This window comes from Peromyscus leucopus, chromosome 23 (genome assembly GCF_004664715.2).
Source record: "Peromyscus leucopus breed LL Stock chromosome 23, UCI_PerLeu_2.1, whole genome shotgun sequence".
NCBI classification, from domain to species: Eukaryota; Metazoa; Chordata; class Mammalia; order Rodentia; family Cricetidae; genus Peromyscus; species Peromyscus leucopus.
In genome coordinates this window covers 15,522,309-15,544,743 of record NC_051082.1, presented here as the reverse complement: position 1 = coordinate 15,544,743, position 22,435 = coordinate 15,522,309, and the positions used below count along the sequence as shown (strand labels likewise).

The 22,435-nt window shown below is 51.9% G+C and overlaps 1 protein-coding gene and 1 long non-coding RNA gene across 8 annotated transcripts in view; one reads left to right on the top strand and one right to left on the bottom strand.

Annotated features, from left to right (window-relative positions):
* Positions 1–22,435, top strand: part of Pitpnm2 (phosphatidylinositol transfer protein membrane associated 2) — a 133,557-nt gene that overhangs the window by 5,336 nt on the left and 105,786 nt on the right. The gene's annotated exons all lie outside the window — the stretch shown is intronic.
* LOC119086590 lies at positions 5,285–6,078 on the bottom strand. Its single transcript, XR_005089914.1, has 2 exons — positions 5,762–6,078; positions 5,285–5,669 (listed from the first exon to the last, which is right to left on the bottom strand). It is a non-coding gene; the product is annotated as an uncharacterized LOC119086590 (long non-coding RNA).

Sequence of the window (22,435 nt, the reverse complement as noted above, 5' to 3'; positions counted from 1 at the left end):
CTTGTTTACAGCCTGAGAGCGGAAACAGAAGGTGGAACATCGCCTTGTTCTTCCTCGGTGGGGAATCTGCACATCAGGCGACCCACATCTGCCATCTGCAGAGGTTTGTAAATGACCCAGAAGACATTAGGAGCCTTGATGGGGAGTTACAAGTAGATCTTTCTCTTAAAAAAAAAAAAAAGTCTATTTTCACTTATGTTTATGTGTGTTTGTCTGTGTGAGCACATGCCACGTGTGTGCTGTGCCTGAAGAGGCCAGAAGAGGGCGTTGAGAGTGGATTTACGCACAGTTTTGAGTCAACAGGAAGGACAGGGCTGTCGGGAAGCTAACCTGGGTCTTCTGAGCCCTCTCTCCTGCCTGAGAGGCAGCTCTTAGTGAATAGACGCGATGCATTCACAAGTGTGCCAGTATGCCGTCCCCAGTAATAGTGGCCCTGCCATCTGAGACATCTGTCTACCTCAGGGAATCTTGCCGCCTGCTGCTCGGCTTTTGCTTAGTGAATGAAGGTAGAAGTCCAGGACCTGGCCAGCAGCGGCGGCGGCGGTGGCGGCGGCGGCAGACTCTCATGCTTGCTTGTCATCATAGATGCTGAAGAGAGGAGACCTATCCTCCCATCTCCTTCCTGTAGCTTCTTCCAGAAGGTCCTGCTTCCTGCTGGAGAGTGCCTAGTTCCCCCCTCCGAAAGCAGAGAGGGACCAGGTCCTCACCCAGTATCCATCCGCCTATGACAAAATTGGCCCTACAAGCCGCTGAGGGAAGGCTTTCAGCCGCTGGAGTGGTCTTCCCAAAGAGGTGTTCACGCCAAGCTGGAGCTTCCACAACTCAGACACACAGCTGTCTCCCCAAAGATGCGCCTGTGGGCTCCTATTAAAAGTTCATGGGTTGGCCGGGCAGTGGTGGCGCACGCCTTTAATCCCAGCACTCGGGAGGCAGAGGCAGGCGGATCTCTGTGAGTTCGAGGCCAGCCTGGTCTCCAAAGCGAGATCCAGGAAAGGCGCAAAGCTACACAGAGAAACCCTGTCTCGAAAAACCAAAAAAAAAAAAAAAAGTTCATGGGTCTCCAGATCATGCCTGCTCCTACTCCGGGGCTTGTTAGCTCACTTTGAGAATGGCTCCTGACAAGGGCCTTCCCACCTGGGTCTGTCCCGGGAAGCTGTTCCTTTCCTACTCAATTGGGTGTCAGACCCTAATATCCCCCTGAGCCCCTGAGGAGGGCCCAAGGGGACACAAGTGTCCTCTCAGAAGTGGGCATTGGGTAGCACTGGGTGGCCTTTCCTGTGTCCTTCAAGAGGGACAGACAGCTCCCCTTGGCCCGGGGTAGGGCTGCCGCATGGTCAGCCTCCTGCTTATCTCTCCTGAGGACCGGCACACACATCCTCTTCTCCGCTCAAGGCCATAATTGCTTTCCTTGCCACTTTGTAAGATCTGACTCTACACTTGCGTTTTTTTTTTTTTTTCTTCAATGAGGGAGAAAAACCAAACCTTTTTTGCAATTAGACTTTTCCTCACTTGGGTAATCACACTGAAAAAAGGCATTTAAGTCTTTTGAAAACCGCACATCAGCGAGGGGTGGATGGTGGGGAGGCACATTCCATCAGCAGGGCCAGTCAGACACGCAGGCCATTCGGTGGGCTACAGCACAAGGAAACAATGATTTCACATTTATTTGGGGTTTGCTCTTTGCAGCATATTTCAATTAGTTCGTCAGTGCTGTGCATCTGACAGGCCAAACGTTTATTGTGGTTGGACCATCTGGGAGGTGGGAGGCCTACCGTCTTCCCTGTGGCAGTCAGTAACTACCAGTCTAAGGAAATTTGTTTGATGTGTTTAAGAACCCAACACTAAAACACCATTAATAACAAAAGCCTCCAGAGTTCCGAAAGCACTCTCTCCCTCGCTCAGCCATCAATTGGACATGCGTCACCTGAGACTTCATCCCCCGCCCCCCCCCATGCTTGACATTTTCCAGTACAGTGAAGCAGAGTCCCGGAGTAGCTTATTTAATTGGCCCAGAGCACGATTTGTATTAAGGTAGTGAAGAGCTCGCTAATTTACACTCGGCGCCACAGAGCCTAAGCATTGGCTGCCTGGGTGTAGCAAGGGACGTGTGTCACAGACTCCTGCCACCAGCAAGCAGCCGAGCTTCTCGCCCATCCAGCGACTGGGGGCCCTCGACTGACGTCCGTTCCCAGCCCCGGGTGACTCACAGAAGCGTCGTGAGTTTGTGGTCCTGACCGCTGACCTGTGCTGTTTGCCCTGCGCTCCTTGGATAGCAGGGTGTCCCGTTTCCCGACTTCACTCATTTCTTTCATTGCACCCTGGTTATTCCCACCCCACTACGTCCTTTCCTGAAGAATATTCTGCCTGACTCTCCAGTGGGAGGCCAGGGGAGAGGTGCACTGGGAAAACGCAAGAGTTCGACCTTTCCACCAGGAGCAGTGACATTCCCTGGCCCAGAAACCCTAGGATCATAGGGGCCGTGCACAGGACAGGGCGTGGGATTAGCACTCGAGGGCTGGACTAGAGATCAGCTCATAAAATCTGCGATGTCCTGTTCATTAGAGGCTGTGCTGGTGGCCTGGGGTGGTGTGACTGCGCCTTGGGGACGTGCTGGCAGCATCCTGCCCGTACCCTACCAGGTTACCGTGGGCTGTAGATTCCCTGCTACAGAGCCCTCCAGGAGGCTGCTCTTCTCTCTGCTGGGAGCCTCCCCACCGAGTCTCTCTCTCACACACACACACACAGCACCTCCACCACCGCTGCCCGTTTCAGGCTGCAGCTTGTTTGTCTTGGGGTCATCTGTGCCTGGCAGAGAGCTTGGTGCTGACTTGGTGTCTTGGCCTGTCTGGCAGGCGGAGAGAGGAGTGACTTGCTCCCTGCCTTCGTGCTGCGCTTCAGGCCCGGGGACAGCATGGAGGGACCAAGGTCACGATTGGTGGTCGTTGGTGCTTTACCCGTGCTGCTTCCCAGATGGGGACCCTGTGACTCAAGAGACGTCATGCTTTAAACCCCAGCACTCAGTACATTAGCTGCTGGCTCAGAGGCCAGGCCTCCGGAGGTCCCCGATTCCTTATGTGTCTGTCTGTTGAGTCACGTTGCTATAAGTGACCAAGCTGTGGGTTATGCTGCTGTTGGTTTTAATCCGCCGGTGTTTCCCGATCTGGCTGTGTCTAAGGGTACAAAGAACTTCGAGGTTTGAGTGTGTGTGTTGCCTTTTTTTTTTTTTTCCCTAGGGGAAATAGAATTCCTCTTCTGTTTGTTCTGAAGCTTTCCAAAAAGAGGCCAAAGGGCTCTGCAGACTGACAGCAGATTCCCTGAGACAGGATCACATGCACTGGATCCTATCTATTTATGGAGTTTTGAGGCCAAATCCTGATCCTGTTATCCAGTCCTCCAGCCATGCACCCTGGAGGTCAGAGGTCAGGCGTCAGGCGCAGGGGTGTGGGTCTAGAGGTCCTGGGAGGTGAGTTAATTGGGAGTAGGTGTTTTTTTTTCTTTCTTTCTTTCTTTCTACCCTCAAGGGAAAAACTCAGTAAACCAAGGGATCCTGGTATGTGGCCTCCTTTCCTGCAGTGGGGTGAGGTGGGACTTTGTAAAGGTTCTGAGTGAGGTGGGGCGTGTTCAAGAGGGGAGGCCACACCTCTGGAGCCAGGCTTCTCTGTCCCATCCTTCTCCTGTGCCTGTTTTGTCTCTGTGGTGTAGAGAAAGCACCGGACCCAGGGTTTTGTGAAGATGGAATGGGAAGCCAGCCAGGAGAGGAGGCGGAGGCTGGACTCAGCTTCTTGGTGGCTGTTGAGATGAGAAGCTCAGGGTCTGTGACTGAGAAACAGAAGGCGACATGGTAGGCCCAGTGTAGGAACCTTGGACTCGGGCCTTGTGTTGTTTAGCTTTTTGTCAGTTTGACGCAAGCTAGAGTCATCTGAGAAGAGAGAATCTCACCCGGGGAATTACCTCCACCAGACCGGCCTGTTGGCAAATCGGGGTGGGGAGCATTTTCTGGATTGATTTAGAAGGGCTGGCCCACTGTGATCAGGGCCATCCCTGGCCAGGTGGGCCCAGGGTATATAAGAAAGCTAGTGGAGCAGGCCAGAAGGAGCAAGCCTGTAAGTAGCATTCTTCCATGGCCTTTGCTTCGTTCCTGCCTCCAGGTTCCTGCCTTGAACTCCTGCCCCGACTTTCCTTCATGATGCACTGCAAGCTCCAAGTGGAAATAAACCCTTTCCTCCCTGTCGTGGTCACTGTTCTGTTGCTGTGAAGAGACACCATGACCAAGGCAACTGTTTAAGAGAAAACATTTAATTGGGAGTTTGTCATCATGGTAAGGAGTATAGAGGCAGGCAGGCGGGTGCTGGAGCAGTAGCTGAGAGCTACATCCTGATCTAAGCAGAGAGAGAGAGAGAGAGAGACAGACAGACAGACAGACAGACAGACACACACACACACACACTCTGGGCTTGACATCCAAAAGCCCACTCCCAGTGAAATACTTCCTCCAGCAAAGCCACACCCCCTCATCCTTCTAATCCTTTCCAATAGTGCCACTCCCTGGTGACTAAGCATTCATATATGAGCCTGTGGGGGCCGTTCTTATTCACACCACCACACTCCCCAAGTTGCTTCTGGTCATGGTATATATCACAGCAGTAGAAAACAGATTAAGACAGGCCCCTTAGGCAGGAGTTGGGCGTTTCCCTCGATGCCTAGGTGGTGTGTGCAGAGCAGCACAACCTGCTTAGGATGTAGATTCCTTATTGAGGCCTCCCTGAGCATCTGAAGTTGCACTTGGATTGCTGGCCTCTTGGTTTAACTCTTGGGGCCTAAGTGTCCAGTCTGATGGGACAGGGTGATCTATTACTCTTGGAGTTCCCAGAGTGCCTGGGCTGGTTCTGAATGTGGAGAAGAGATCTAGTTAAACCGGTGAGTGAAAGAAAACTTGGGAGACATATTAGGGGGTGTTAGACTAACAAATCATACATGGAGCAGCAGAGGCCCGGAGGGCCCCTGGAAAGCCACACTAGGGTCTCAGGACAGGGCCCATCTGTTCTCCTAGGTTGTGGATTGCCAGCTTTCTCCCTACCCCCACCCCCCTATCTTGACAGGGCACTTAAAATAATCCAGGATCCCAGCCTTTAGACACCCGAGAAGGTAGAGTGGGCTCCAGCACAAGGCAGAGATGCGTAGAACTCAAAAAAAGGGGCTGGGAAGGAAACAGAGAAGAGAGAAGGTTCCCTTCCACACACAGGAGAGCATGGCAGTGTGAGGTGTCCTCTTTTTCACTCAGGCATGTTGTGTAACTACAGTGTTTTATTGGACTTGATCACGGTTGTGGTCCTGATGCAAGGTCTTTCTGAGATCGGACCCACTCACCATCCCCTTGTTCGGGGAGTGGGGAGACCCAGGGTGTACTGCTGACAGTGTTCACAAGCCTGCAGGGGATCCTCACAGGTCCCTCCCCACTGGAAGGTTAACTGGGGGAGGTGGTGCTCTTTGGTGGGTTAGCTGCCGTCCGCCACCCATCGAGACTGTCCCGTGGTGCATCTTTCTGTGAGTTGTCCGTTGGGCAGGTGTGACTCGTGAGTGGTGTCGTTGCCGGGAGGACTTCTCACCGGTGCACCTGAGTCATGCACGATCCGCCAAGCTGGATGGTGTGGAGTCCCTTGGCACCTTCTCTGTGTGGGGAGAATAGATGTCTCTTTACATTTCTCTAGGGAAAGTCATGTGACGAAGCATGGTGGCATTCAGATTGTGAAAAACTAAACACCTTTGAACTGTACAACTTGGTGGCATTTAGTGCATTCACAGTGGCATGCATCTACCCTCTTTCCTGGTCAGGACACTACTCCCCAAAAGGGGAGCCCCATACCCATTTGGCAGTCCCCACCCTCCTCCAGCCCCTTGGCAACAGTGAATGGGCTTTTTGTTCCCATAGTCACCTATTCTGGACATTTTCTGTAAACAGAATCCCATAATGTGCGACCTTCCGTCTGGCTTCCTTGTCCCTCAGCATCATGTTTTTAGCGCCCGCCAGGTTTGTCCGTATGTCAGCACCTTATTCCATTTTTCCGGTGATAGAATGCACACAGTGTAAAATCCATCACTTAGACCATTTTAAGTGGAGTTTAAAGCCTTAAGTACACTCAGGTGGCTGTGCGGCCATCCCCACCATCCATCCACAGTACTCCTTCATCTTCCCATGCTGAAACATTCCTCCTCCCTCCTCCTCAGCCCCTGGCAGCCATGCTTCTACTTCCTGCTTTTATGGATTTGATTTCTGTACGGATGTCATATGGATGGCATCATACCTCATTTTGAGACTGGCCTTTTTCACTTGGTGTCATGGCCTCAGGGTCACTTAGAATATGTGCCAGAATTGTCTGCCTTTTTAGGGGTGGACAACATTGTATAGATGGGCCACATTTTGTTTGGTTGTTTCTGGGGCAGGGAGGTTTTGGCTTTGGTTTACTTCTAGTTGAAAAATGATACTGGACCAGGCAGCTGAGAGCCAGAGGTGGGGTGGCCTTTGATAATCACACTTCCTTGTGCCTTGGCTTCTGTCTCCACCTCTGGGCATGCTGGGCAGGCGATGGTCTGTGAGGGTGGCTTTGTACATGCACAATCCTGGTGGGGTGTATTTTCCTGGGTTTTCATGTTACAGGTATGAATGTTGGTAGGCCTCAGTCTCACTATCAGGGCATTCTGGAGGGGCTCACCTGTGACTTGGACCTGGGAAGGCTCCTTCCCTAATGAAGACCTGGAGCAGGTGCAGAACTAGGCAGATGTCCTGGATTTTAGTGGCCTGAGTTTTCATTCCTTCCCACCAGATGACGGTAGGGAACAGAGGGGACACATAGCCGTGGGTTACTGTCCTTGGGTACTCCAGGAAAGGTAGCCAAGAGAGTGACATGACATCACCAGCCTCCAGGCTAGCTCAGCGAGAACAGGAAGTAAGTCTGGAATTCACAAAGTCACACTTGCTTTCATTATCCTAATTAACTTTCCATATGCCTGAGGAGCAAGTGACTTGGGGAGTCCATCATCAGTGGCCAGTGAGGCCAGTTGCGTTTCCCATTCGGGATTAAGGATATTTAATGATTAACTCAGACCACGAAGAATGGCCAGTTGTACTCACCATGCCCTACTGGAGAGTTTTAAGGCTGTTTATAGATTTATACACACAGTCCTGCTAGGAATCCATGTTAGGGACTGCAGGTGGGAGGAGAGGGAGGGAGGCTCTGTCCAAGGTCACACAGATGGAGTTGTGGGTTGAGACCGAGGGAGGAGGTGTCCAAGAGAGGAGAGCAAGCGGCCTTTCTCTAGGCCTAGCTTACATTTTTATTTATTTTCCTGGTTTTAAAAGCTTCTGGGGCTGGAGAGATGGCTTAGTGGTTAAGAGCATCGATTATCAGCGTCCACATCAGGCACAACTGCCTGTAAGTCCAGCCGCAGCAGGAGGACCAGCCATCCATCGCTGGCCTCCTGCGCACCGACACTTACATGCATGTACCCACCCACAGACGGACACACAATTAAAATAAATCTAGGTCGTGTGTGTTCATGGTAAATTAGCAAAGACTGTTTAAAAGTCAGGTAGTTTTACAAAGTCTGTCATTCACAGAGTGGATATGTGATATAGGACAGCACAGGTTAATCTGGAGGTCATTATGCTAAAGTACTTCCTGATTCCAGCAAGGCAAGGTGCTGAGAGGCCAGGCCGGGAGAACCAGTGGGATGGTGGTTGCGGGTGGGGGCTGGATAGAGGCTGGAGTCCGGGGTCTTAACAAGCAGAAGGCTTTGATGACATGGAACCTGAGGTCTGTAACATCACACGTGTGAAAATCGAAGGGGACAGAGCCCATGGGAAGTCGTCTCACTCAGAGAATCTTTTCCAGTCACGTAAGAAAGGCTTTGATTGGGCTGGAGAGAGGGCTCAGCAGTAAGAGCACTGGCTTCTCTTCCAGAGGACTCATGGGTTCCCAGCACCCACATGGCGGCTCACAGCCACCTGTAACTCCAGCCGCAGGGGTCTGATGCCCTCTTCTGGCCCCCTAGCACACCAGGCACGTACATAGTGCAGACATACATTCAGGCAAAACACTCATACACATGAGGGATAATTAAAGCTTAATAAACAAACGAAATGGCTTTAAATAACCAGCGAGCTTTGGAATACATAAGTAACAGTGGTATTCCCTGGTTATGAACATTAAAAACACCAGAACTTTCCTTCCCCACAGTGCTGAGGATGGAGAAGGGCACCTATCAGGCTAGGCCAGCGCTGGACTGCTGAGCCTTATACCCACCCGTTAGTTTTTCACTGACACCCAAAGCTGTTTGTCGGCTTGCTGGTGCCTTCCTGCCACTTGCAAAGGTTCTCTGCTCTTCCCAGGCCTCTCTGTCTGGCCTCTGGAGTCTCCTGTGTGTGTGGAGTGCCGGCTGACAGTGTCCGCCTGACACCACACAGACAGCTGCTTCATGTGGTGTCCAGGCTAGCCCACTCTCACAACGTACCCGCTTTCAGTCCCGCCGAGCACGGTACCATGTGCTTTTTGTGGCGTTTGCTCTATGCTACATCCTCACTTTACCACACGGCTGCCATTTGAAGTCAGCCCATTGTAGAGAAGAGAATGCGGAGGCCAAGGAACAGGCAGTGTCCTCGAGTTCAGTGCCTGCTGATCTCAGATGCTGGCCACCTGGCGCTGAGCTTGGCCCTGACCCACTGCTCTGGACAGCTTACCACCTCATGCACCCATTTGGGGGCTGGACAGATCTGGAGTTACTAAGTAGCCTGCTGGGCTTCCTTGGTGGGATCTGACCTGAGCACCGTGTGAGCTGTGTCGGGTGGGGAGAGAGTGTTCCTTGTCAAGGCTGAGAGGAGCTCTTCAGCTGGCCTGCTGGGAAGGGGAGTGTGCTGGGGACTGCAGGCCTCCCGGGGCCACCCACACCGAGCCCATTAGCTCAGGCCCTAGCTGGATGAGCAGCGTGTGCTGTCAGTCACTCTTCTAATGGCCCGGGGCCTCTCTTGTTGAGATCTTGGTCCCCAAGCCTTTCAGAGTCCCACGCAGCTGGAACTGGACGGACAGGGCTCTCGTCAGGTAGAGGTTCTATTTTTAGCCCCTCTGCCTGTGCCACTGTCACTATGGAGATGGCAGCTCGCGGCCCACGAGGATGCATGCCTCCACTAGCAGTGAGGAAAGGGGGTCCTGCTTCCTCCCGGGGCCTTTTCAGTCAGGACTTGGTCAGCATGAGCATCCTCTCTCTGTCTCTGTCTCTGTCTCTGTCTCTGTCTCTGTCTCTGTCTCTCTCTCTCTCTCTCTCTCTCTCTCTCTCTCTCTCTCTCTCTCAGGAAGCGGGAGGGAGAGAGGGAGAGCACTTGCACACCACAGAGACAGGGACAGAGTGACAGAGTAACAGCAGCAGGGCTGTCTCTGGGGTGTGGCCCTGTGTGGAGACAGTGCCCACAGCTTTCTCTTTTATTGGCTGGACTGGTCCTGAAGAGTGGGGACCCCATTTGAGGGGTACTGTCTGAATTTGGGGGTTGCTTTACCTCTTTAGACATTCATGCATTCACAATAAAGATTCATATGCTACCTGCTTGGATCTGGTGACGTGATTGGGGAAACTGAGTTTATGGTGAGAGATGAGTGTCGTGTGTGTGTGTGTGTGTGTGTGTGTGTGTGTGTGTACACGTGCGTGCGTGCGTGCATGTGAGCATGTGTGTATGTGTATGTGTGTGTGAGCATGTGTGAACATGTGTGTGTGAGCATGTGTGAACATGTGTGTGTGAGCATGTGTGAACATGTGTGTGAGCATGCGTGTGAGCATGTGTGTGAGCATGTGTGAGCATGTGTGTACACATGTGTGAGCATGTGTGTGTGTGCATGTATGTGAACATGTGTGTGTGCATGTATGTGAACATGTGTGTGAGCATGTGTGTGTGTGTGTGTGTGTTGCTAAGGTTGTCCTCAGGAGAACATCTAGATTCCTCTACTCCTTGTCTTTTTTTCTTTTGTTTTCTCTATTTGAAGGCGGAGAAGAGAAGGTTGAAGAGAAAATATTCTAGTCCTTCTCATGCTTACCATAAAAGATAATGCAGGAAGGAGGAAACAGCCCTGTCCTATAGACTTTATGACAAGACCCTGGAGTCGGTCACAGCCCTGCTCCAGGGGGATCTGACACTTGTCACAGCTCCTTTCCCACAGTGGGAATAACTGGGGCTCAGAGAGGTTAAAATATTGTCCAGAGTCACACAGCCAGTGAGCCCTGAAATGAATCCTCCTGACTACACCAACATTGTCCTGTGCTGAGTGGTTACCGGTCTAAAGTGGGTACCTGGCCACCGTGGGCCGTGGAGCCACATCCTGTGGGTTGTATCTGTTCAGAGTCTTGGGCTTGTCTATGACCTTAAACCTTTAAAACTAAAGTAAAACAAGTGTTAGAGAGGATGTGGAGGAGGTGGTGGGATGTGAAATGCTGCAGCAGCTGTGGAGATCGGTCCAGCAGCCCCTCAGATAGTTATCTGCAGAGTTACTGCATGACCAGTGGGCCCACTGCATAGGCTGCCCTCGAGAGGTTTCTCCGGTGTCCCAGCAGGACCGTAGGTCACAGCCGAAAGGTAGAAGAACAGCTCGGACTTCCAGCACCAGATAAACAGAACGTGATCTGTGCAGACCATGGAGCAGTTAGCCATAAAAAGGAATGAAGCGTTAACCCACCACGCAGGGATGAAGCTTTGAAAGGCTTTGCTAAGTGAAAGAAGGCAGCCGCACGAGGGCAATACCGTGTGACGCCACTCACCGTCAGCCCCCCGACTAGAGATGGGAAGGAGAATGGTGGTTAGCAGGGGTCGGTTGGTCGGTCGGTCGGTGTGGAGGGAGGCTGGGAACTGTTGCTCAGTGGGATGATGAAATGTTCTGGCACAGGCAGCCGTGGCGCCACAACTCTGTGAGGCTTGCCCTGAAGGCCGGTGGACTGTAAACTTGACGAGATGGTGCAAGAGAGGAGGGAAGCAGAAGGGAAGCTGAAGCTGGTGGGCTCGGCACGGATATTCTTAGAACCCCCGCTGCTTGTAGGGCTAGATGGCGCCTGCCTCACTGTGTCTGTGGAGGCATGGGGACAGTGCTCACATCTGTGGCCTGCCTGAGACCTCCTGCGCAGCAGGGCCCCCGAGTTCTTCTGCAAGGGCAGTCCTGGCAGTTAACAGCCTCATGCACGTGTGAACAACATCTGTCTCTGTGCAGCGCTTCTGCACCTGACATTGGGCATGTCCTTTTATGGCTCTCCTTTGCTCTCTGCAAGTGGAAAGATAAATACCTTTTCAAAGAGCAGATGCCAGCTGCCCACGGTCCCTGCCTGGGTCCCCAGCTGCAGAGTGGGTGGGAGACAGTACTGCTGGGGGCACAGGATGCTGGCTAGGACACTGGATGTGGGTGATGTAGACAGCTTGAGGAGACTTGCTGCAGGCCTTCTGGGGGACCTTGCTGCAGACCTGTGGGGACCTTGCTGCAGGCCTTCTGGGGGACCTTGCTGCAGACCTGTGGGGACCTTGCTGCAGGCCTTCTGGGGGACCTTGCTGCAGACCTATGGGGAATATTGCTGCAGACCTTCTGGGGGACCTTGCTGCAGACCTTCTGGGGGACTTGAGTGGGTCTGTGTCCCGTCCGAACCCTTGTGTTCTCTCCTGCCTCTGGCTGGCCTAGGCTTCAAGGAGCAGGTGTGGGAGTACTCAGCTGTGCCTAGCCAGGCCACCAATCTTTCTGTGCGTGATCACAGTCGGCTGAGTCTTCTTTTCTCATCAGGACCTCAAGTACAGGGGAGACAAGACTAGCCGCAGGGAGAGGACTATTGGTATTGGCAGGGAGAGGGGTCACCACTCTCTGTGGAACCAGAGCCCCTAAAGGGCAGACTACAGAGGGTCATCTCTCTTGGGTCTTTTTGTCTAAGAACTGGGTGACTTCCAGCACCCAGAATCTATTCCACACAGTCCGAATGCTGGTTGAGCTGTGCCCTTCTTGAAGCTGCGGGGAGAATCTGCCCCAGCCTCCTCCTCCCTGCTGATGGCCCTTGCAGGCTCGTGGCTACACTGTGTCTTGTCATCACATGGAGTGTTTCCTTCATATCATTCTTCTTTCATCGTTTTAAACTTTATTTATTTATTGTCCATACATGTGTGTATATGCCTGCATCCTCCATGGCACGCAAGTGGAGGTCAGATAACAATTTATGGGGCTTATGGGGGTTGCTTCTTCTTGTCCTGGGGATCAAGCCCAGGCCATCAATTTTGGTGCAAGTCCCTTTCCTGCTAAGCCATCTTGCCAGCAAAAGCTAGTTTCCTTTTTTACTTTTTGGCAGTGCTGGGGTTGGACCTAGGACTCATGCATGTTAGGCATTGTTCTACAAGTAGGGTAAGACCAAGCCCTGGGGCTGTTTTCTTATGAGGACTAAATCCAGTCACGCTTGATTAGGACCCCCCCTGCTTCACTGGGTCCCTGCCTTAGCTAATTACATCTTCAAAGACCCTGTGTCCAAAGCAGTGCTTCTGAGAAGTCCATGGACTTGGGGTGATACTTCTCAACTCTGTAGTTGTTAGATGAATGACCAGGTGAGCGTGAACTAAGCAGGGCTGTCTCTCCTGACCTAGGTGTAAGGTGGGGTGGTTCCAAGATCTCCCCTTTTCTCCCCTCCTCCCCCTCTGCTCCGAGCCTAGCATAACGACCACCTTCAGACTCAGCCCCTTTTCTAAGTAGGAGCCCTGGTACTTATCTCAGGGTTCATGACTTGTGGGGTGTCCTTTTCCTTTCTGCTCATGACCCCCAAGTCTTACTGGTTTCTTTTTCCTTCCCCTTGGAGCCGAGAGGGAGATCGAAATGGCTCTGGGCAGCTCAGCGCCCTCTTGGGGCACCTGGTATTTAACCATCTTTTACGTTTTTGAGGCATTAGCCTTTCTTAAGCATTAGCCTCAGCATCAGCCTGCAGATGGAGTCTGCTGCCCACCATCTCCTTCTGTTTGTAATGATCTCCAGTTTTCCAGCTGAGAAAATCATAGGCAAGAAGTATGCCTTGGGGCCTGTGAGACTGGACTCCAGTCCAGAGGCCATCATTCTTGCCTCTTTGCCCAATTCTCGGTGCCACCTCCTGCAAGAAGCCCTCTGTCATAGCTTGATATGTGTGTAGGGTCTGCACTGTGCCCTGTGTATGGTACATTGCCTCACAAGGGCTGGCTGACCCCCTGGGGTGCAGGCGTGTGCACGCCTGTGTGCCTGCTGCGATTCCCCTGCCCTGCTTTCCGCTCGCCCCCTGACACAGGTAGGAGCTCTGCCTTTCTTCCCATCTCTCCATGTTTCCCGAGTAGAGTGTCCAGCCCAGGACTGGTTACAGCCTCATACACATAAAAGATGATTAAATACTAAGTGACCTATGAAAAACAAGGGGAGGCGGGTACCAAAACCACAGAGGTGATTTGGGTAAGGCATTTGATGAAGTTGATGTTTTTTATTCTGAAAGACAGAAACCAAAGGGGCAGGTGAAGCCTTCTAAGTGATAACATCACCCATCGGTGCTCACTCAACCTTAAGAACTAGCCAGATGCTCTAGTGCAGATTCCAAAGCAGGCCCGAGGAGCCCGCCTCTCCTGGGCATTGCGGCAAGCCAGGCGGGGTCCCAGGACCAAGTGCAGCTAGATGTCTGTGAATGTCACTTCAAGGCCAACGTCCTTCTCTTTATTATTTCACAGCAGACACTCTTCTCTCTTTAGTCACTAGTCTAGATTCAAGCCACACAGTGGTCTGGAACAGAGAAGTACACATAACTCTGAGAAAGGCGGTTTTAAAAGTTAATTAAAAATTAATGTTTTGAGTGGATAACCTTGTCTTAGTTTTCTAAAGTAGATGAACTGGAAAACGACCAGCAGTATAGTAGCCAGACAAGATGGCGGCCAGGTGGAAGATAAGTTAACAACTGTCATCACCTTCCAATGTGTCAGCGGAAACCGGTTGGCGAACTTGGTGGGGAAGAGTCCTCTGACACCTGTTTGCTTGGGTGTCAGGAGTTGGGGGCCCCATTTTCCAGTTCGTAAGCGCGACACTCAGGCAGTGCAGGCAGCAGCCTCCCCGGGACCCAGCGTCTCAGGTACAGAGGGGCAGTGATGTGCAGGGTATATTGCAGAGTGCTCCAGAGCTCCCCGTGGAGTTGTTCTGATGAGTCTCCCAGAATGTTCCAGAACATATTTGTGCACCATTAAGTCATTACAGAAGCCAGATGTCCATTATCTCAGTCCCGGATGATGAATGCAATTCTGGGAAGGATAAACCATGCTGTATCCCAGAGTGGGTCTCAGAATGCCCCACTGGCTTTGAGGTCCCTGCCTTGGCATCCCAATGTCACTCTGTAGACGCAAAGTTGTAGTGCATCTCCAGGAGAGCCAGGTGAGAGGAGCAGGTAAATTACTATCTCCTGCCAGAAAGCAGAGCTCAGCTACTGCCCCGGCTGGCATCGTCTGCACGAGAGCACCTTGCCAGGCGGGCCATCACATTTCTTACCTTATCTTTCTCAAAAGCATTTCTTGCCTGTCTTTTAATACGTAGGGACCCTGGAGGTAGTTCAGTCTGGCTGAATCAGGTGACTGAAGGAAGCTATGGGATGATAGATAATGTTCCCTCGTCACAGGCTAGGCTGTTCTCTGAGCACAGATGAGTGATAAGTGTGTGTGCCCTTGGGACTCCATACTTCCTTTCTCAATGGCCTTGCCTCCTCCCCAGTTCTTTTCTTTGGTTTTATGATTTCTCACTTCTAGTTTATTTCATCAGAGGAGGCTCGTTGCCGCCCCAGGGGACTAGTATGATTGCCTTAAGACTGAGGTCTTGTGTCGTAGCTTTTCTCCAAATCCTTATGGTGACTGGCTAGGCCTAGGAGAGGCGACTGCCATCCTGCTTGGCCAGCCTGTGAGCAGGACAGAGTTGGAGGTGACCATGCAGGAGTTCTCCAACTAGGCATTCAGTCATCCCCGGAGAGTCCAGAATTGAGTCAGCTCGTGGGGCAGTTTGGTGGTTGTCTTAGTTCTGTGTTTTGAGTCTTTAGGATCATTGAATGAGGTTCTCAGAATTAGTTCACAGTTGTTCCAAAAACGTATTTTAAAGTTATTTGAACCACTCATTATTTTCTGTGCATGTTGCCCCCGCCTCATTTCCTCACCTTCGCTGCCTTCCTCTTCTTTTCCTCCTCCCAGATGGGAGGTGGGGGTTGAGACAGGGTTTCCTGTAGCTCAGGCTAGCCTTAAACTTGTTATGTAGCCTAGCCTGGTCTTCAGCTCTTGATCTTCCTGCCTCCACCTCCCAACTGGGATTGCATGTGTGTGCCACCACAGCCAGATTTGTTCTGCTGTTTTAGAACAATCTTCAGGCCCTGTAAAGGTCGATTCACTGCACCTTCGGCGGTATGCATTACCTTTAATATCCTGAATCTTATTTGTGCCTCAGAATCACCCAGTTTTGTAACCTTCTCTAACGACTCGGGACTTAGAGAGTTTTCTACTTGGCACACGCCTTTAATCCCAGCACTCGGGAGGCAGAGCCAGGTGGATCTCTGTGAGTTCAAGGCCAGCCTGGACTACAGAGTGAGTTCCAGGAAAGGCGCAAAACTACACAGAGAAACCCTGTCTCAAAAAAAAAAAAAAAGAGTTTTCTACTATCTGAAGAACACAATTTCTCCAATGTTTTTCTTTGCTATTCATTAATCATTTACTCCCTGATTCATTTTCAAAAAACATATGGCAAAACATTGAAAAAATGGTGCATGGCACATGACTAAAGATAAATTTGATTATGTCTGTGATTTATGGAACGAAAACATACTCTATAGAAACAATAAAATAGTGTTGTTTTTTTTTTTTCTAAAATTCCTTGGATAAACAATGTGTTTTATACTTGAAAGCAACTTGAGAAGGGTCTGCATGCAAATGCCAGACTTCCTGCTACTCTTGTCTTCAAATGTCTTAGTTTTCCTCTCCAGGGACAATGATAGCTCTGTGTGTGTGTGTGTGTGTGTGTGTGTGTGTGTGTGTGTAGCTGTGTATATGGTTTTTTGGTGTATGTTTATGTGTTTATATCTGTTTATGTGTGTGTCTATGTTTATGAGTGTGTGTATGTGTGTGTGTTGGTGTGTTTGTATATATGTATGTGTGTTTGTGAGTACTTATCGTGTGTGTATGTGTATGTATGAATGCTTATATGGGTATATCTGTTTGTATGTTTGACTGTTTACACGTTGCGTGTGTGTATGCATGTCTGTATGTTTATGTGTGAATATGGATGTGTGTTCTTTCCAAGACATTCTCGGCATATATCAATATCTATTGTTTTGAAGAACAGAAACAGCTGCCCACTGCTCCTCATTGCGTTTTGAACTTACTGCAGTGTAAGGTGCCGAGGTAACTCCTCTTGGTAGATTTAGCATTGCCAGATTCCTCAAATGACCGGCTTTGTGTTCTGCAGATGGGCCCTGCTGGGGATGGGTGCTGGTGGAGTGCAGGGTGGTGCCAGAAGGTGGGAAGCAAGGGTCCTGCCCTGGGGTGCTGCCTCTCACCCTGTCAGCTGTGGGACGCCGTTCCCGAGGCTGCATGGCCGAATCAGTGGGGTGTTTGCCTTCTGCTGGGGACCACTGTGGCTGGACTGCTCCCACAGAAGCAGCGTAAATCTGCAACACAGCATACGGCATGTGACTGTGAGGGGCTGGTTTGTCACCTCAAAGCCCCAGGCGAGGGAAATGAAAACCTGGGACAAGTCTTGGCTGAAAGGCTTGTCCACCTCAGAAGGCAGGCTGCAGCCAGCAGGCAAAAACTGCCCTGCCCGTTAGGCCCCTGTGCACAACAGAGAAGACCTTTGATGCTCACGAGTCTTGTCTTCAGACCAGCCTGGAAGCTTCCTTCCTAACAGGAGGGAAGGGCTTCCTTGGCCTTGCCTCTCTTCTGTCAGTTTGTCCGTCACAGGGTATCTAAGGAACATACCTGAAGCTCTCTGGGTCCCCAGTGGTCTGGCCTGATAAAGGTTTTCTTTCAGGAAAACATGTTTGGGGGAGCCCATACGTGCCCAGGAGGCCTTCAATAAGCTTGGCCTGCGCAGACCTGTGAAGCATGGTGAAAGGCTACAGTCCACAGAAGGGGTTGGGGCCAGGGGTGGGTGGTCTGCGAGGTTTACTGAGGACAGAGTCCGGGTTGGAGGACGCAGACGCTCCCGAGCGGAGGCTGGTGGCAGTGACGTTGCACAACACGACAGATAAACGTAGTGTCACTGCGCTGTGTGCTCGCACGTGGCCAGTGAGTGAACGTCCATCTGTGTAAACCACACACGAGGGCCATGGCTCCCCAGCCTTCTCTTCGCCCAAAGGACAGGAAGAAATACAAAAGGCGAATCTAAAGAGGAGGCCCAGAGAGCCGTCTCAGCTTGGCCTACCTTGATCGGCGAGAGCTTGGCCAGCCCTGGAGCTCACTTACTCCCTGGGGTCTGGTTTGGGAGCTGTAGAGAAGTCAGTGATGCCAGGGCCAAGGAAGGAGCCCCAGAAAGAGGGTGGTTGGGCCAGCTGGCCCTCGGTGGCTTGAAGTCCTGTGCCCTAACAGGGAAGTAAGCTGCCCAGTTCTACAGTGTCTGCAGGTGTGGCTCCAGTGTGACTCAGTGAAGCTCCTAGTGACCTGGGTCTAGTCCTCCTCATGATTTTCCTGTTTGACAAGGGGCTCGGATAACATTTGTAAAAAGAGCATTTGCCTGGCTCTTCGGGATGGATGCAGCTGGGCAGAGCAGGTGTCTGTTTGGAACCTCACTGTGGCTTAGAGCAGCTGCTCATGGGTAGAGTCCCTTCCGCTGGGCTCAAGCTGCGGGAGAAGCTTCTTGGAGATCTGTTGGTCCAGCTCTGCTGGGGTACCAGGTGTTCGGTCAGTGACAGTCCTTATCCACACCGTACCTGTGCTCAGGGGACAGTGCCACTCAGCCTCAGTGCTGTGCCATGGTCAGCCGTTACTCATTCAGGACGGACAGGAATTGTCCCAGATGTGAACAGGACTCACACCTCTGGCAAGGGCTCTGACTTCGGTCGTGGTCCTCTGTCCACAGGGGAGGCTTGTGGACCCCACCCACTGCAAAGAGAAAAGCATGGGGAAGACCAATGACCTTCCCTGCGGTGTTTGGACACAGAGAGACCCCGGCCCGAGTTAGCTCATCCCAGCACCCAGGAAGTAGTTAGAACAATATGGTCATTTTATAGCCCAAACAGATTCCAGGAAGCTGGTACCACCCAAACCTGTACAGCCCACCCCTGGGGTGGGAGGGTGGTCAGAGCTGTCATACCACGGTACGATTATTTTCTGGTCTCTCAACACTCCTGTCAGGAATGTTTGTTTCTTTATTTTTGAGACAGGATCTTGTTCTATCCCAGGCGAGCCTGGAACTTGAGGTCTTCTTGCCTCAGCCTCTGGAGTGCTGGGAATACAAGCATGAGCCACCGTGCCTGCAGCTTATTTTATGGCATTCTATGGAGACCATTATTATTGTGGATGTTCTGAAATGAGTAAGCTTTCCGTGTTTCGACAATGACTTGAAGACTCTGCCCACCGTTTCCTGGCTGCCCTGAAGGACAGAACCAGCTCTAGAGAAGACCTCTCCCTTCAAACAGCGATTTCCTTCAGCCTCTTTGTTTGGTTCTGTTTGAGACGGTGCCTCACTACGTAGCTTAGGTGGCTGTGGGAACTCACTGTGCAGCCCTGGCTGGCCTTGACTCTGTCCTGTCTCAGCCTCCCAAGTGCTGGGACTGCGGTGGGATACCATCCCATCCAGCTTCGTGGGGGTCACTTGAGGCTGTAGGTAGACCACGGTTGTAGGTAGACCACGTTCTGCTTTGGGCTCCGATGTGAAGAAGCACAGCCAGGCCTTCCCTGCTAGTACAGCCCAGGGAAGCCCAAGCCAGTGAGTGAAGTAACCCCCGGCTGGCCGTGTGGGGCATGGACAGGCAGCTCCCCTTGACTCACCAGCTGTCAGGGAGATAACATGACTTGCCACATTCCCGGGGCAATGTGATCAGCACTGACAGCCTCCTCACGTGGGTGGCAAGCGTGTGCTTCTCATTAAGAAAATTGCTACTTTAGAACAGGCTCGGAAAAGAACTTTTTTGCCTTTACTAAAATTAAGAAAATAATAATAAAACAGCCCACCCAACACCCTAAACTTAAAAAGAAAAAAGAAAAGAAAAAAAAAAAACTTGACGTCAACTCAGAAAAACAAAAAAATCTCTCCAGGTCCAGTATGGAGTTAGAACTCGGACAGAGACACAGGCAGAGCGAAGAAGAAATTCTCACTGGGCGAGGCTGACGCCACCACCCTCCACTGGCTGCAGCTGTACAGCCTGAGCCGTGTTGGAGAGCGACAGAAACTGGTTTCAGATAGACAACTGAATTGATTTGCCTGAGACTCCCCAGCTGTACCCTGCAGTCATTTGTGGCTGGCCACATGAGGCCTGTTTCGGAACACTTGACTACCGAAGAGGCCCCCAGATGGAACTCTACTGTCAGGAATGCTGAGCTCAGTCACGTCAGGGGTGAGAGCCACCTTCCTGGGGCCCTGCTCCCAAGCCACAGGTGACTGAGGCTGCCTGTGTGCGTGAGCCACAGAGACATAAATAAGAGATGGCCTCTCTGGTTCTCGATGGAAGAGAGAGCGGTGGGCTGCCATTTCAGTCTCTATGGTCCGGCCTCCAGCACAGTGTTCATGGAAGGGCCATGTGTCTGACAATACTTTACGCATCCAGTAGCCAGATGGTCCAAACAACCCATCAGTGGTGTGGTATGTAAATATTTCCCATCATTACCACAGTGCCGCTGTGTTGACACTAGCGAGGATGAAGAATAACGTTGAGGAGCTCCTGGCAGCCAGGCAGACCCCAGGCAGGCCTGCAGAGCCACCCCTGACACCCTGCAGGCGTCAGGCTCTTCCTCCCCAGGTCCTCAGGCCCCAAGAGGCACCCTGTCCCCCTCCGCTCTTCACCAGCACAAGGTTCCAGCTTGCGAGAACTCCGTGGCCCAGCCCGCTCTTCTTCGTTTTTGTGTTTACCAAGAAGCACAGAGCTTTCCCCTTCATTCACTGATTACAGATTGCCCTCAACTAGGATTCTTGGTGTAGATGTTTGTTTCTGTCTCATGTAGTAACATAGGCTATACAGGCTTTGGAACCAGGCAGTAGTGAATATCATGGATCAGGCTCCTATCATGTGCTTATAGTATGATTACCACATGTCCAGTTGTTCTGTGTCGGATCTCCCTGGATTATCAACATAGATATTATCAACAATCGACCTCCTAGGCTTATTTGCTTTTCAGAGTAAAGGTTCATGTGTGTGTGTGTGGGGGGGGGGGGGGGCTCACTGTGTAGCTTATACTGTTTTCAAATTTACCATTCCTTACTTCACCCTCTCAGCTAGCATTACAGGCCTCCGTCCCCACGCCCAGCTTTATCATTGAATTGGATGCTGGTTTCCATGCAGCGGATTAGGGGCCTGTGGTTCTCTCACGTTGTTTTGCCATCCCCGGGGCTCCACTGGTGTCCTCTGGAGCTGTCAGTCAGTCGGCTGGAAAGGGGGACTGTGTAGTACTGTGCACGCTCCAATCCCGTGGTCTCACCCGGAGTCTGCTCAGGGCTTGGTCCTGCATCCACACTCCCTTCCGTTAGAACTGTGGACTAGGGGATGGTGGGGCTGTGTGGGGATGCTTTTTAGAGAGCATTTAGGTCACATCCACACCGAGAAGAAGATGAAACTGAGTCTCAGACAGTGGAGCTGACTGACACAGACTCTCCAGCTGCCACTCTGGTCTCAGCCCCACACTGTGATCACCGGTTCTATGTAGGAAGTCCCGCCAGTGTTCCTCTCCAGCTGTGTTCAGGTCCCAGCTCTGGACCGTGCAGTACATGACAAGGAAGAGCTGGAGCTAGCGGATGGCGTGGCCGCTCCAGCGGGTCATTAGAGAAGCGCTCAGCTTCAGCGCAGCTGCGGGCCCACCCCACTGGGGTGCCGAGAGTGGAGAGTCATTCTCTTCCCAAGCCTCACTGAGACACTGGCTCCTCTTAGTGACTCGTGTTTGAAGAGGACAAGAGGTCCTCCCTAGTCTCCTGTTAGGAGCAGCAGTTTCTGCAAACCCCTCAGCTACACCACAGTTGTCTCTTGCTGCCTGGTCGTGGCCCCAGACTCTCACGGGTTAGCCTCTCACGGGTTTGCTTCTGAGGTGGTGATTTGGGCTGGACCTGGCGACAGCAACACCTCTGCTCACAGCCTCAGCTGCAACAGCTTGACTTGGGCTGGAGGCCCCACTTCCAAGCCAGCCCAGCGCCTGTGACGGAGACCATGTTAATGCTTGCCAGCTCCAGCAGGGCTCCCTGCGTGTGTCCACTTACCATGCCCGGGCCAGGCTGCTCCCAGCCGGGTGACCTCCGGGAGCTGGTTTCCCTCTTCTAGGCCCTCCTTCTTTTCTTACTGTTCCCATTATGGGAGCATATACACAAAACACGCATTTGAGCATTTAACTATTCTAAAATGTAGAGCTGGTACACACCTTTAATCCCAAAACTCAGGAGGCAAAGGCAGGCAGATCTCTGAGTCTGAGCCTAGCCTGGCCTACGGAGCGAGGTCCAGCGCAGCTAGGGCTACACAGAGAAACCCTATTTCAAAAACCCCGAACCAAACATCAACAACTGTTCTGAAGTGTGCCAAAGAGTGGCATTAAAATATATCGTTATTGCTGGGCACCCCTTCATCCGTGGAACAGTCTCATGTGAAACTGAAACCCAGTGATCCCATCTGTCTGTCTGTCTGTCTCCTCCTTTTAGCCTCTAGACCCCCTTCTGCTCTCCCTCTCTCAGTCTGACCACCCTAGCAGTCTCCTACAATGGATGATGTTTATTCTCTTGTGGCCAGCTTAATTCACTTGGCAGAATGTTTACAGGGATCGTGGACTGTATCTGAGTCCCCTCCTTTTCTACAGCGATGTGCCCTGTCCTGATGACCACATTGTGCTTACCTGGACCTCCCTCCTTGGGTCCTGGGGCTCCTCCCACCTTCTGGCTGTTGGACAGAGTGCTGCCGTGAATCTAGGTGGACACACACACTTGTTTGCATACCTGCCTTCAGTTTTCAGCCAGGCTGCCCAAGATGGAGGTTCAAACCTGGCGCAGCGTCACTTCCAACCTACTCTGTTGGTTACACCAGGTCAAAGGGCCCTTCAAAGGAAGGGGACACCGCTCGGCCCTGGCTTCTTGGAAGCCATTAAAGTTGCAGTCTGCCATTACCGCGCTGGGAAAGGTCTTTGCGGACCTATTCCAGAGCGGGCCCCGCTGGCTGATGCCTCTGGAGCAGATTCCCCTAGGCAGGCTCTCGGAGACAGGGTCCTGGTGGATCAGGTCAGGCCATCCCG